The 14305-nt window shown below is 34.5% G+C and overlaps 1 long non-coding RNA gene and 1 pseudogene across 3 annotated transcripts in view; one reads left to right on the top strand and one right to left on the bottom strand.

Moving 5' to 3' along the window:
• Positions 1 to 14305, top strand: part of LOC145937748 (uncharacterized) — a 412856-nt gene that overhangs the window by 227650 nt on the left and 170901 nt on the right. The window lies entirely within an intron of this gene.
• On the bottom strand, positions 10831 to 12798 carry LOC145944456 (uncharacterized; annotated as a pseudogene).

The following is a 14305-nucleotide window of genomic DNA, read 5'->3' as shown; positions in this document are numbered from 1 at the left end:
CGTTATATTCATAGCATCAAACAGCTGTCGTCAGCTAAGGATTAACAGTTTCACAGTTTTGTTTAAAATAAAGTTAAATAAAATTATAATTATTAAAAATATTAATTATTACATAAAATCGGATAATGGCGCGCGCAAAGCGCGCGTTTGTCTTGTCTAGTAATATATAAATTAGAAGTGTATTGTAGAAATTAGCTGTGTGTGACTTACAAATAGGTCATTGACAAATTATCAAATAGCTTTTAATTATATGTATTTATTTAAACTTAAGGAGTTTTTTCTAAGTCGCTGAATACGAATGAGAGAGCAGAAGAGAGAAAGAGAGAGAGAGAAAGAGAGAGAGAGGGATGAAGAGAGGGAGGAAGGGAAAGAGAGTGAAGAAGGGAGAGAGAGGGAGGGAGGAAGAGAGAGGGAGGGGGAGAGAGAGAGAGAGAGAGAGAGAGAGAGAGAAGGAGAAAGAGCAAACGGGACAGAGTTAAGTTAAATATGTAATTAAAATTTTAATTATTTATGTAATAAAATTATCTAATTTAAGTCGGGTTTAGTGTCATCTTAATCGTAGAAATCTCATTAATCCATTAAAATTATTTTTAAACTGACAATATTAAATTTAGTTTCTATTTTATTAAATGTTTATCTTCTCGACGCGCTAGAACAGCTCAGAGAGATCAGCTAACTCGAGAATCATATCGATTGCGAGAGCAAGAACAAGACCGCTAGTGAAGAACGTGTGCGCGTGTATGCGTGAGCGCGTGGACTCGTGTGTGCGTGTGTGCGTATGTGCGTGTGCGCGGAAGCGTGCGTGCGTGTGTGTGTGTGTGTGTGTGTGTGTGTGTGTGTGTGTGTGTGTGCGTGTGTGTGTGCGTGTACGCATAAGCGCGTTTGCGTGCGTACGTGCGTGATTGTGTGTGTGTGTGTGTGAGCGCAGATATCAGTTTAATGAACGCACGCGAATGTATGTGTGCGTGAACGCTTGTGCGTGTATGTATATGCGGATTGTATGCGCGAGCGAAATATACATACAATGTATGTGTATGTACGTATACAAGTACACGGTTAAATATAGGTCGTATGCATGAACGGTCGAGTACAATATATTCGAATGCACGCAAATGCGAGTGTATATGCGAATATATGAGTGCACGGATATATGTGAATCGTATGCATGAACGGATAAATTCAGATGCACACAAAAATATGTGTACGTGAGCGCTTGTGCGCATATACAAGGTATCAGTAACAGGCAGGACAAAATTTCAGGGTGATTCTACATGATAAAACAAAAATCAAGAATCACCCCTTAAATTTTGTCCCATCCGTTGCCGAACATCTGTATATGCGAACGCGTGAGCGGCGGAATACAATATATTCGAATACGCATAGTTAATCGTGATCCTGGGTGTTAGGGAATATGCCGAGAGACGAAATCCTCGTCCAAAGCGGAGAATTCTTCCACTTTGAGTTTTAATCGGCGTTGTGAACCATTGAATAAGGTCCGTATTTATAGTCGTTTTTCAAATCTCAAGAGCGTCTATTAGGTTAAATACTCAGATTTTATGTCTTGAGATACAGACGGTTCAATAATTACATTTTGATTAAAAATTAACTGAAATTTTGAACTGAAATTTTCTCTTGAGTATCTCTACTGAATCGAGGTTACAAACAAAATCAAATTGATTTAAAAAATTCATCTATTAAATCATATCATGTCTCAAGTCTGAGATGAGATTTGAGAAACGACTATAAATACGGACCTAATGAAGCCGCGTTTCCACGTTTATTATTAGATATTGGTTTGATGTGCGATATTCGTAAACGATTAGGATGTACTATGCGGCTGTTTTTCTTTATTTTGATCTTTACATTATTTTTATTTAATATCTCTAAAATTTCATGAGGTCCGGTATACTGGTCTCCGAATTTACCTGATTTCGGTCCTTTTAACAAGAATACCTGATCTCCAGGTTTAAAGGTCTGAGGGTTTATTTTTTTGTCGTAATATTTTTTTGATTTGACTTTTGCTGTTACAACGTTTTCGCGCGCATTATGTTGAATCGTGTGAAGTTGTGTGACAAGATTTATTAAATAGTCTTCATAATTTGCTAATTTATCTTCAGGTGGGAGAAGTTCATTTGACGGAACTCGTGCTATTTTTCCGAAAACTAGTTCGTACGGAGTGTGTTTTGTGGCTTCGTGTACGCTAGTATTATAATTGAACATAGCTAATCCGATCCATCTGTCCCATTGTTTTTGCTCGTTTGCGTATTGTTTTAAGTATTCGCTGAGTGCGTGATGTGATCTCTCCAATGATCCGTTTGATTGAGGATGAAAAGCTGTTGTGCGAAATTTTCGTATTTTGAATAATTTGGCAATTTTCTTCATTAAATCGCTAATAAAATTTCTTCCTTGATCTGTAAGTATAGCTTTCGGCGCTCCGAGCACGCAAATAAAACGGTCTACAAAGGCTTCCGCAATGGTTTCTGAGGTTTGGTCAGGTAGCGGTATCCCCATACAATATTTTGTTAGCTGATCTTGTAGTGTTAAGATATATTCGTTGCCTCTTTCGGTCTTAGGTAGTGGGCCTACGATATCCATAGTTACTTTATCAAGCGAAGTGCCAGGCGTATCTGTGATTATCATTGGTTGTTTTGTCTTAACTCGAACGAGTTTTTTCAGTTGACATTGTAAACATTGTTGTATGTGTTTTTGAACGTCCGATTTCAAATTTTCCCAATAATAATTGTGTTTAATTCTATTATATGTTTTGGTTACTCCGCGGTGTCCTCCTGTTGGTGAGCAATGCATTTCGTCGATTATGACAGAACGCAAATCCTTCGGTGGATATTTAATTTGTCCATTGCAAATAATTATTTTCGTAGTTGAGTTAATAAATATCAATTGTAGTTGTACCTTGATATTGTTCCAGGGAACGTTATTAATGAAATCGGTTTTTGCAATGCTAATTGTTTCTAATTTTAAATTTTTGATAACGTTATTTAAATCTTTCAAGGTTTTTAAGATGTGATCTAGAGTTGCCGTAAGGCCTACTCGTTGTTCGTCGTTAACAGGTAGCGCGATATGATACTAGTGTTTGTATTTTATGGCCTTGGCTTCGCCCAAGGTAAGAGATCCTAAATTTGGTAGTTCGTTTCGCTCGGAAAATTTCTGAGATCCTGAGTCTAAAGGATTTCCTTGGGTGTCGACAAAATATGCTACGTTATCTTTTCGTAGGAATAATAATTCGCGAGAATTTATGATGTTGCTTTTAATTATTTTATTTTCGATAATTCTGGGTTTCGCTTTCCTTGCTTTTAGATTTTGATTAATAATGTCTTCTTCGTCTTCTTCTTTCTCTTCGTCGTCGAGGTCCTTGTCTGATGTGTCGTTTTTTTCTTTGTTTTGTTCAATATTATCTTCTTCCTTAGTGGTTTTTTGTTTATTACCTTGTCCTGCAGTGGCTTCTTGTCTGTATTCTGTCTTGTTTAGGTGGATCGTGTATTAATACTTTTTCTGTAGTTTGTATTACGGTCGGTTCATTTATTTCTTCGAGTGTAAAAGGTATAGAATCGTTATTGTTTTCGACAAAATTAGCTTCAAATATGGGTTCTTCGTTATCTGAGAGATATAAATGAAAATCGTCTTCCTCTTTTTCTTCTTCGCTATCTGATTCTTCTAACATTTTTGAAATTATTTCTGTATCTTCGGGGTTGTTTGGATTTAAGGTTTTTCTTTCTTTTATTAGTTTACAATCGATTTCTTCAAGATTTATTGGATTTTTTGATAATGCGTCTGCATTTACGTTAGTTATTCCTGCCTTATATATGACATCGTATTCGTATTCGGTTAATTTTAGTCTCCAGCGTAATATTCGCATGTTTGCGTCTTGAGCATTTTTAAACCATAATAATGGTTTATGATCAGTGACTAAGGTAAATTTTCTCCCATATAAATACGGAAAATGTTTGACGCAATATACTATGGCTAAAGCTTCCTTTTCGTATGTGTCATATTTTATTTCGTTATCGGTGAGGGTTCTAGAAGCGTACGCGATCGGTCGGTCTTTATTTATTTCTCCCTGTGATAATATTCCTCCTACTGCTATTCCTGATGCGTCTGTGGTTAAGATAAATGGTTTCGAAAAGTCAGGATATTGCAATACAGGTTCTTCACATAATTTTTGTTTTAAAATTTCGAATGATTCTTCTTGTACGGCAGTCCATTCAAAGCGGGTGTCGTTTTTCAGTAAAGAAGTAAGTGGTTTTGCAAATTTAGAAAAGTTCGGTATGAATCGTCTATAATAACCTGCAAGTTCCAAAAATTGTTTAATGTTCTTCGGTGTTTTGGGTCTCGGAAATTGTTGTACTGCTTCTAATTTTTTTTGATCAGGTTTTACTCCATCTTTGCTAATTACGTGTCCTAAATATGTTACTTCATTTTTTAGAAATTCACATTTGTCTGGTTGTAATTTTAAGTTGGCTTTACGAAGTCGCTCTATTAATGCGTTATATTTTCGTTCATGTTCTTCTAGAGAGGTAGCATAAATAACAATATCGTCCATATAGACAAATAATTCCTCGCCTTGTAATCCAGTCAATACTAGGTTCCATTAATCGTTGAAAGGTAGCAGGTGCATTTTTTAATCCGAAAGGCATTCGATCGAATTCATAATGACCGAAAGGAGTGGTAAATGCTGTTTTATGACTGTCTGCAGGATCCATTTTTATTTGATGGAATCCGGAAGCTAGATCACATACTGAGAAGTACTGTGCTCTTCCTAATTGATCCAATATATCTACGATGTTGGGTAATGGATAAGCGTCATCGATAGTTTTGTCGTTTAACGCTCGAAAATCGAGAACCATTCTCCAGCGTTTGTTTCCCTTCGAGTCTTCTTTCTTTGGCACGATCCATATGAGCGTATTATAAGGTGATTGAGACGGTTTTACGATGCTTCCTTCTAACAGTTCTTCTACCTGCTTGTTTATTTCTTCTTTGTGTAATTGCGAGAATCTATACTGACGAGTGTTAATCGGTCGAGCGTCTATAATGGTTATTTGATGTTGTAAAACATGAGTAGCGGTCAGTTTTTCTCCAGGAACATGAAATCGATCTTGACTGTTTGTTATTAATTTTAATACGTTCTCTTGTTCTTCTTTATTTAGATGTTCTAACCGCAGTAATTCCATAATTTCAGTAAATCGAGTTTCCTTTGGTTGTTCGGAAACTACTAGGCAATTATGTAAATTGAAATTTTCTACATTAACTCGTTGTTTTTCTTTGTGTTTTGACTCTCTTCTTCGTGGAAAATTTTTTATAATTTCTTGAGACCTGTCAAATAAGGATGCTGAAATTTTTTCAGACGGTTTATGTTTATTCTCAAATGTTTTATTATTTATTTTTTCAATATTTTTGTTATATTCTTGAGTTTCTCTTAGAAGATTTTCCATTGTAACTTGAGAGGTTTCTAATTCATTTTCATTATTTCTAACAGATAATCCAGTTTTCGGAAATGTAAGTTTTGGAAGGGATAAACGATCCTTTGAATTTTTGGAAAAAGGTTGTGTCGAATTATGAAATGAGGTTTGGTAACTTCCCTCTTCGGAATCGACGGAGCTAGAATTTTCTGATAAGGTTTGACATTTTTCCTTCGAAATTCTAGGAATTTTTTCTTTTGGGAGATTTTTATAACTTTCTTCTCCAATAATTTCTGGATTATCAAAATTTTGAGAAGAGGTTTGGTAACTTCCCTCTTCAAGGATTTCTGGATCATTATAATTTTCAGGAGAGGTTTGGTAACTTTCCTCTCCAAGGATTTTTGATTTATCATAATTTTCAGGAGAGGTTTGGTAACTTCCCTCTTCAAGGATTTTTGATTTATTATAATTTTCAGGAGAGGTTTGGTAACTTCCCTCTCCAAGGATTTTTGATTTATTATAATTTTCAGGAGAGGTTTGGTAACTTCTCTCTTCAAAGATTTTCGATTTATTATAATTTTCAGGAGAGGTTTGGTAACTTCCCTCTCCAAGGATTTTCGATTTATTATAATTTTCAGGAGAGGTTTGGTAACTTCCCTCTCCAAGGATTTTTGATTTATCATAATTTTCAGGAGAGGAGGTTTGGTAACTTCCCTCTCCAAGGATTTCCGATTTATTATAATTTTCAGGAGAGGTTTGGTAACTTCCCTCTCCAAGGATTTCTGGATCATTATAATTTTCAGGAGAGGTTTGGTAACTTCCCTCTCCAAGGATTTTTGAATTATTATAATTTTCGTTTAAATAATTTTTATTCCCTCTCTTACTTTTAATTTTATTCTTTCCTTGAATCATTATTGAAAATTCATCCTCATTGTCTCTAAATATCATCGTATCTTTATCTTCATGGTCCGTGTTAACGTTTGTCTGGTCGTTATCTGACCCCTCTTTCTTGTTATCGATAATTTCGATATCGTCGTCAAATAGTTCGTTCAGTGGTTTTAAACGGAGTGTCGGTACGCGAACTTCTATTTCTTCATCTAGAGTGCTTATGACATTTAGATATGCTTTCCAGAAATATTTTCTACGATCTCCTAGGAAAATTCCATGTTCTATTTTTAATTTCGGTATATATCCTATTTTAATCTCAGGGTTCTCTATCCTCACAAAAAATAGCGATTCTGATCTTGGAGATACTATTATGGTTTCCGGGGAGAAAAAGGGCACATTAATTCCGGAAATATCTAAATGTCCTTGAGCGTAATCTATTTTTGAAAAAGTTTGTTTGAAGAAATCGTTTCCTAATATTCCGGATTGTGGAATCGGAAAATCGTTGGCAACGATATAAAATAATACCGGTAATTCAAAAAGTGTTAGTGTAATTTCTCCTAGGGTATATACAGGATAATTGTTTATGCCATTTAATTTTAAAATATTCGAATAATTAATACTTGTATTTTCGGGCACAAAATTTTCTTTAATTATATTCGGTCCGGATCCCGTGTCTAACATAAAGGTTATTTGAATGGTAATTTTATCGATTTCGACCTGTACCGTAGGCGCGACTATGTTTGTCGAGGCTTACAGTTACGGGCCTGATTTCGAGTTCGTAGTTATTTACTTGGCTTGCCGCTGCACGGATGGGTGTGATGTTCGCTCGGCCCCCGATTTTACACCCGATGTCGAGGGTCCGTTGTAGTTTCCCTGCTCTTTTTCTTTGCGGCGATTGTTATTCGTAATTCGTAATTGACATGTATCGAGAAGATGGCCTTGTTCTTTGCAATATCGGCAGAATAAATTGTTTTTATGTATTGGTATTGGATTGATTTTAGAGCGGCAATTTCTAGAGATATGGCCATAATTGTTACAAGTTTGACACACGATATTAGTATTGCGTTCATTTTGTTTCTTCCAACAATTATTAGCCGAATGACCGGATTTATCGCACCATTGGCAAATTACTGAAGATTTATTTGTTTGTTGATTAAAGTTATTCTGTCGACATGATTTTGCATTATGACCAATCTTATAGCATAATTGACAAGTAATGACCTTTTCCTGAATTACGTTAATTGATTGTCGAGATCGTGGGTCGCGTAACCGACATTTATCTGCGCTATGCCCGCGTTTTTTACAAATTTGACAGATTAAAATATCCGTTCCGGTGTTTCCGAAAGGATTTTGATTTTGTGGTGAAAGTTGAGTGAGTTTTCGACAACTACTTGCGGCATGCCCTTCTTTATAACAGATTTGGCAGACTTCTCGAGATAGATTAACGGGTAGCGGTGAATTTTGACTTGATTTAGCGCCTTGTCGTAAATCTGTCATTTGTTGAAGCTCTCTTTCTATTTTTAACGCGTCGGCCACGGTTTCCTGTACGTTTAGGTCTCGCGCTATTCTTTGTTCTATTTCGGGTTTTAGTCCTCTAATAAAGCATTTACACATATCTGTTTCTATAATTGCTTTTATATCTTGTTCAGGCATAGCGTTCCCTGAGCTTCGAAATGCCTCTAGTATTTGTTTTCCGAGAAGTTTAACCCGATTCGCGTAAGTGACGACATCTTCATTATTTTTCTGATAAATGCAACCTAATTCTCCTTGTAATTGGTAGAAGTTTTTGGAGGGACCGTAAATTTTTTTCAAATACGTTGTTAATGCAGCTACGGTATTAAAATCTTGATAGTAAAATCTGTATAGTACGACGCGCTTCCCCCACTATTCGCGTTCTTATAATTTTAGCGAATTGACACTCTGCCTCTTTAGATTTTGCTTCCTCGCATCCCTCAATAAAATAATTTAGTGGGGTGTTACTACCGTCGAAAAAGGGAACGGCTTCGACCGCGTATTTTAAAGTGGCGAAAGGATTAACGTTAGCCATGTTTATTGGTGGACCTCCGGATTCGCCGTTAGAATTATCGATATTAATTTTGAAAATCTGATTTTTTGAGTCAATAAATTCGACTTGGTCGGATTCGTCGGGTAATTCACTTATTTCGGTTAAATTAGAATCTCCTAAAAAATGTACGTGTCGAGGCGTAGATCCTGTGAATTTTGATTTAGATTCACGTGTTCTGTGTGATGTTTCTAACGCGGTCTTGTAAAGTTCATCTATTTCGTCTTTGTCCGTTGTGCTTCTAGTCCCTTTACTCATTCCTATTCCCAAAGATCGCACATTTCAATCCCAGACGAGCCCCCAATTAAACGTATGTTACGTCCTGGCCTGCACGAAGGAAAGGCCGCTCGAAGGTCGTAACAGCGTTTTCCCGAAATCGGAGTGATTTCGGGTCGAACGGACTGTCTGGCTCTTTTGCAGGTCAACGACTGGATAGTCGCTTTTACCTGGCTTATCTCAGGGGTCCGTTCGTCGGTCCTTTTCGGTAAGGGAATTAAATCACTTTTACGCGGGATAGGACCTTGTGCGATCTCGGGGGATATATGAAGGAACGCAGGGGTTTAAATAAGACTTTAAATTCGCGTAATGTAAATAATTATCATTTATTCAAAAAAATAAAATCTTAATAATATTCGGAGAATTAGACATTTGAATTTGTGGACATGTATAAACAATTATATATGAGTGTGTGTGTAACGTTGATGTGCTATGAGGCGGTTGAGGATTCGCGTTGGCTTTTGATCGTCCCGTTTCAATCGGAGAGCGCGTTTCAATGCTCGACGGGCAGCGATTTCCACTACTTATTAAGTTTAGTCGCGATTCCGGGGATTTATTCACTTCCGTGTGGGCGAAGGTGTAGGTTGACTAGTAGCTGGTTGTTGAGTCCCGATGGTCACAATATATGTTTAATGCGAGGATCCAGTATGAAGTGCGTAACTGCCACGACGTAGGCGGCATTAAAGAGAGCGTTCTTGGAAGATTCGCTGCTTTTATACTATTCGTCTGCCCTTCTTATAGGGCAAAAGGCGTCTTCTTTTCTTGTCACTCATAGTCATACGTTCGGTATTTAATCCCTTTTGCGCAACGTATTGCTCTCTTGTATGAAGGGTTCTTTCCTAATTCTGATCTTTGGTCCGCTGATAGCGTGTGTCGATCGTGATATTTCAACATTACCTATGACTTATTGATCAAAGTGTAGGTTTCGTAATCTTACCGGTCGAGTTGTTTCACAATTGTCTTTCTCCGTTTAATTCTTATAACTAATTTCGGTCTTATAATTAATATGTTCGCGGAACGCGAATCTGCGTAAATCGGGGAGGAGAAAAGAATCGTGCAGTCCACAGGACGTAACACAGGAAAGGGGTTTCGTGAAACACAAAACGCGGATATTTAAACATATACTCGTCAAAAAAATTATCGCACATTATACACACACACACACACACACGATGGGCAAAATCCGACCAGCAACTTCCCCCTAGTGCCCATCGGATAATGCTAATGTTGGCGGTAATTGAATATATAGGCAAAAATGCATAGGTAACTTTGATACGCCGTAACTTCGCGAAAAAAAATCGTACGGTATTCAATTTTTTTTTAATTTGTAGAGAAAAGTCCATATTTTACGATAGTAATGATGATATTTGCGAAAAAAATTTAGTACACTCCGTAGAGTTCGTCAAACTATGCAATTTTTTGAAAAAAAACACGTTCCTCCTTTTAAAGGGATGGAGAAAGGGGGAGAGAATAAAATCAAAATCGAACGAAAGTTCCTTAAAGTAGACTTTACCCTTTAAAACAAAAAAAAATTTTTTGAAATACGACAATTTTTCGCAGAGATACGCTTATTTGAATTTATGCTAAATTTTGATATTAATTACACTGACAAGGGACATGTCACAACTGTCCGGAACCGATTTGATTCTTCTTCAAATATGTTGTTAAATACACAAATCTAAAAGACACGTATTTTTTTATATGTGCGGATATTGAGTTTTAAGGGGTGAAACACCCCTTTAAAAAAAACGGTATTTTTCTTTTGGATCGAATATCTGGTAAACTATAAGAGGTAGAAAAAAAAGACGTACAACAAATTTTAATGGCTTGAAGAGTACTTTAAAGTTATATGAACAAAATTTTTTTATTTTTATTTTTTTTTTAATACCCCCACCACTTAATTTTTTTTTTCAAAATTAAAAAAATTTTTTTAACTAATTTAAAGCTTATTTTTTTCCAAATTCAACCATGTGTAATAAAGTTATGTTACGAAATATCATTTTCGAAAATTAATTATAAACGCTCCCGTATATACACTCATCCGTGCTATGTGCGTAAGTAATTACCGTCGAACAATAAGATATATAAAAAATGTTTATGTATAATTTTTATTTATGTTTTCTATGTATTTATAACTGCGTATTGTGTATATTTAGATTTAAAAAAATATATATTTGCATTTTATATTATTCACTCATTATATACATTACAATAACGATATTCGACAAAAAAATGTTTCAAGCGTAATGATTTCTTGCACCAAGAACATTTTACTACAGCTATATTATTGCAACCTTCGATTTCACATATTGTTGACGTTTCGTCTAAACTAAAGTGTACTGGATTTTTAAATTCGTCTGGTCTTTCATTCGTATAACCACTTTTAAACCACGAATATTTAAATAAGTTTTGATATCGTGGGGATGACAATTGATTATGTATCAAAGATTGCAATTTTATTATATTATTTCGTTCATGTAAATTTATATTACTTTCCAACAGTAAAACCGTATCTGAAAATCTTTTAGCAAAATTTTTCCAAATTCTGAATCCATAAACATCTAATGGTTGTATTTTCCCTGTAGTTCCTTTCGGTATTATCATAGTAGTAATATGTGTTCCTGGAGGTGTTAAATCCGAAATAGTATTGGGGCAATGTCCAGTCCATGAATCAATAAGAAGAACGCTATTAGGATCAATGTTTGCAAAATAAGCTTCTTCTAACCACATTTTAAAATGATCTGTATAAAATATAAATGTTAATTTAATAGTTTTTTATGACTCTTATTAAATTGTTAAATGAAATAAGTTTGTTAAAGAAAGTAATTATAAAAGGAAAATACCTGATGTCATTTTACCAGATTTCGATGCTTTTACAATAACATTTTCTGGTTTAAATAAATTTTCTTCTACTCTTGGTCCAAATTTACCATTAGCTTCTTTTAATACAATAAATAAAGGTGACAACAAATTGCCATTACAGGATATTATTGGTTGTATCGTATATGAATGGGTTGTTGATGATATGGATTGCACGACACGTTCTACTTTTTTTTCTCTCTGGTTAGGCAATGATCTTCCAGAATGAATTTCCAATTGGAAACCACTTTGATCTGAATTGTAAATATTTTCAGATCCAAACTGTTCAATAAGAGGTTTTACTATTTCCAGAAAATCATCAGCTGATTTTTGCAAATCAACAGAATCTTCTAATGTTCTTCTAGTGACAAACTTCGTAACTTTTCTTGAAACAATTCGGTGAGACTTCTTGCTATCCAACTGTGAGATGCTCTAAATATAGGATTTAAATTTCCTATTTCTTCTTGAGCTTGTAAAGCCCATCTTTTTAGATCAATATCATGAACCATGAATCCTGATTCAACAGCTGCAGTAAATTTATCATGTGTAAATTTGGAGATGTAAGATAATTTTTCTATACGACTTCCACCTGATTGTATTTGTTCTTCCCATCGCCTTAACTGACGTTCAGATGAAACTCTTCTAAATTTACTTTGTACTACTTTTAGAGGACGATTCCTTTTTTTGTCATTACTGTTTTCATCAGTGTCCCGATGTCGCCAATACTCAACAGCTCGTCTTTTATAAGAACTATCAAAATTTGTATCATCATTTGAACAATGAGGATGAGAATTTAAATTATCTTCCATGCTTCTTCGTCATCTTCAATTATTTCAAAACTATGTAATTTATAAGGTTCTTCATAATCGAGATATATTTCTTCCGTTACTTCCACCCCATTATAATGAAAAACGCTATCCAGTAATATCTTTTTTATGTTTTCCTTTAATTCCACTTCTGCTTCAGTTACTGGCATTTCTGTTAGATATATTGAATTTATTGACATCAATAAAAGTCTAACAACGTTAAGCGGATTGATAATCATATTCAAAGATGTTAAATTTTGCTTTTTATTGCAATAGAAAAACAGTTTACACAGATATTATTACAACGAAAAGACTACATTGACTGTGAGAATTATGCTGCTACATGAACAATTTATATTAACTTATCAGAAACACGTAATCACATAATCTTATGATTCATTTAACGTAAGATATAAAATTTGTTTATGCCAAATATTGCGACATCTATTTATTTGCAAAGATTTAATTGTAAAAATTATAACTTATCTGGAACACGTACACATAATCTTATCTTATGATTCATTTAAAGTAAGATATAAAATTTGTTTATGCCAAATATTGCGACATCTATTTATTTGCAAAGATTCAATTGTAAAATAATTTTATTATAGAATAAAATTGTTTTTAATTTTTATAGAAGAAATTAAATATTAAAGAAATAATAAAATAACTGGGGGTATATTTAAAATAATTCTTATTAATTATATTTAAAAATGTTTTTAAAAATTTAAATATACACAATACGCAGTTATAAATACATAGAAAACATAAATAAAAATTATACATAAACATTTTTTATATATCTTATTGTTCGACGGTAATTACTTACGCACATAGCACGGATGAACGTATATACGGGAGCGTTTATAATTAATTTTCGAAAATGATATTTCGTAACATAACTTTATTACACATGGTTGAATTTGGAAAAAAATAAGCTTTAAATTAGGTAAAAAAATGTTTTTAATTTTGAAAAAAAAAAAATTAAGTGGTGAGGGTATTTAAAAAAAAATAAAAATAAAAAAATTTTGTTCATATAACTTTAAAGTACTCTTCAAGCCATTAAAATTTGTTGTACGTCTTTTTTTTCTACCTCTTATAGTTTACCAGATATTCGATCCAAAAGAAAAATACCGTTTTTCTTTAAAGGTTTCACCCCTTAAAACTCAATATCCGCACATATAAAAAAATACGTGTCTTTTAGATTTGTGTATTTAACAACATATTTGAAGAAGAATCAAATCGGTTCCGGACAGTTGTGACATGTCCCTTGTGAGAAAAAAATACTGTTGACTCAACAACATTTTTGTAGTTAAATTTTATTTTATTAATTCAATGATATTATTGTTGATAATAATATCATTGAATTAATAAAATAAAATTTAACTACAAAAATATCAATGATATTTTTTATTACAAAAACGTTGTTGATTCAACAGTATTTTTTTCTCAGTGTACACGCACCGGCATTAATGGTGTGCGGCGTTAGATGTGTGCGAATACGTGTATGACAGCCGAAAGTCATAACACGTATGTCGCGTTACGTATGATGTGTGCGTATGACTTTCGGCTGTCATACACGTATTCGCACACATCTAACGCCGGACACCATTAATGCCGGTGCGTGTACGTGTTGCGATAATTTTTTTGACGAGTGTAGATAAGTTTATTCAAAAACAATAGAGAAATCGAATACAATTGGAACCGCGTTCATATAAATATTGATATGTGTGCTTATGCGGATCGCTGCATGTGTCGGCGTATATTTTCGATGTTTGATACGTAAACACACATTCGATGCGTGCGTCTAAGCCGCGATGTTTTCGGTCCTTAAATCATCGGGCTTTTAAATGCCCCCCTCGCACGCGATTGTTTTGTTGTTGTTTTGACGCGTGATAACGACGCGTGTCTAAAGCCGCGGAGTCGATTGCGCGGTGAATCTGCAGCGTGTATCGCATGGATCCTTCTTAAACGTATTAACGACTTTCGCTCCTTCCGTT

This window comes from Prenolepis imparis, unplaced genomic scaffold (genome assembly GCF_030444845.1).
Source record: "Prenolepis imparis isolate NDT839.2.m4 unplaced genomic scaffold, iyPreImpa1.0 SCAF_1, whole genome shotgun sequence".
In the NCBI taxonomy this organism is placed as follows: Eukaryota; Metazoa; Arthropoda; class Insecta; order Hymenoptera; family Formicidae; genus Prenolepis; species Prenolepis imparis.
The sequence above is the reverse complement of the archived record's forward strand: the minus strand, read 5'-3'. Positions and strand labels throughout refer to the sequence as shown.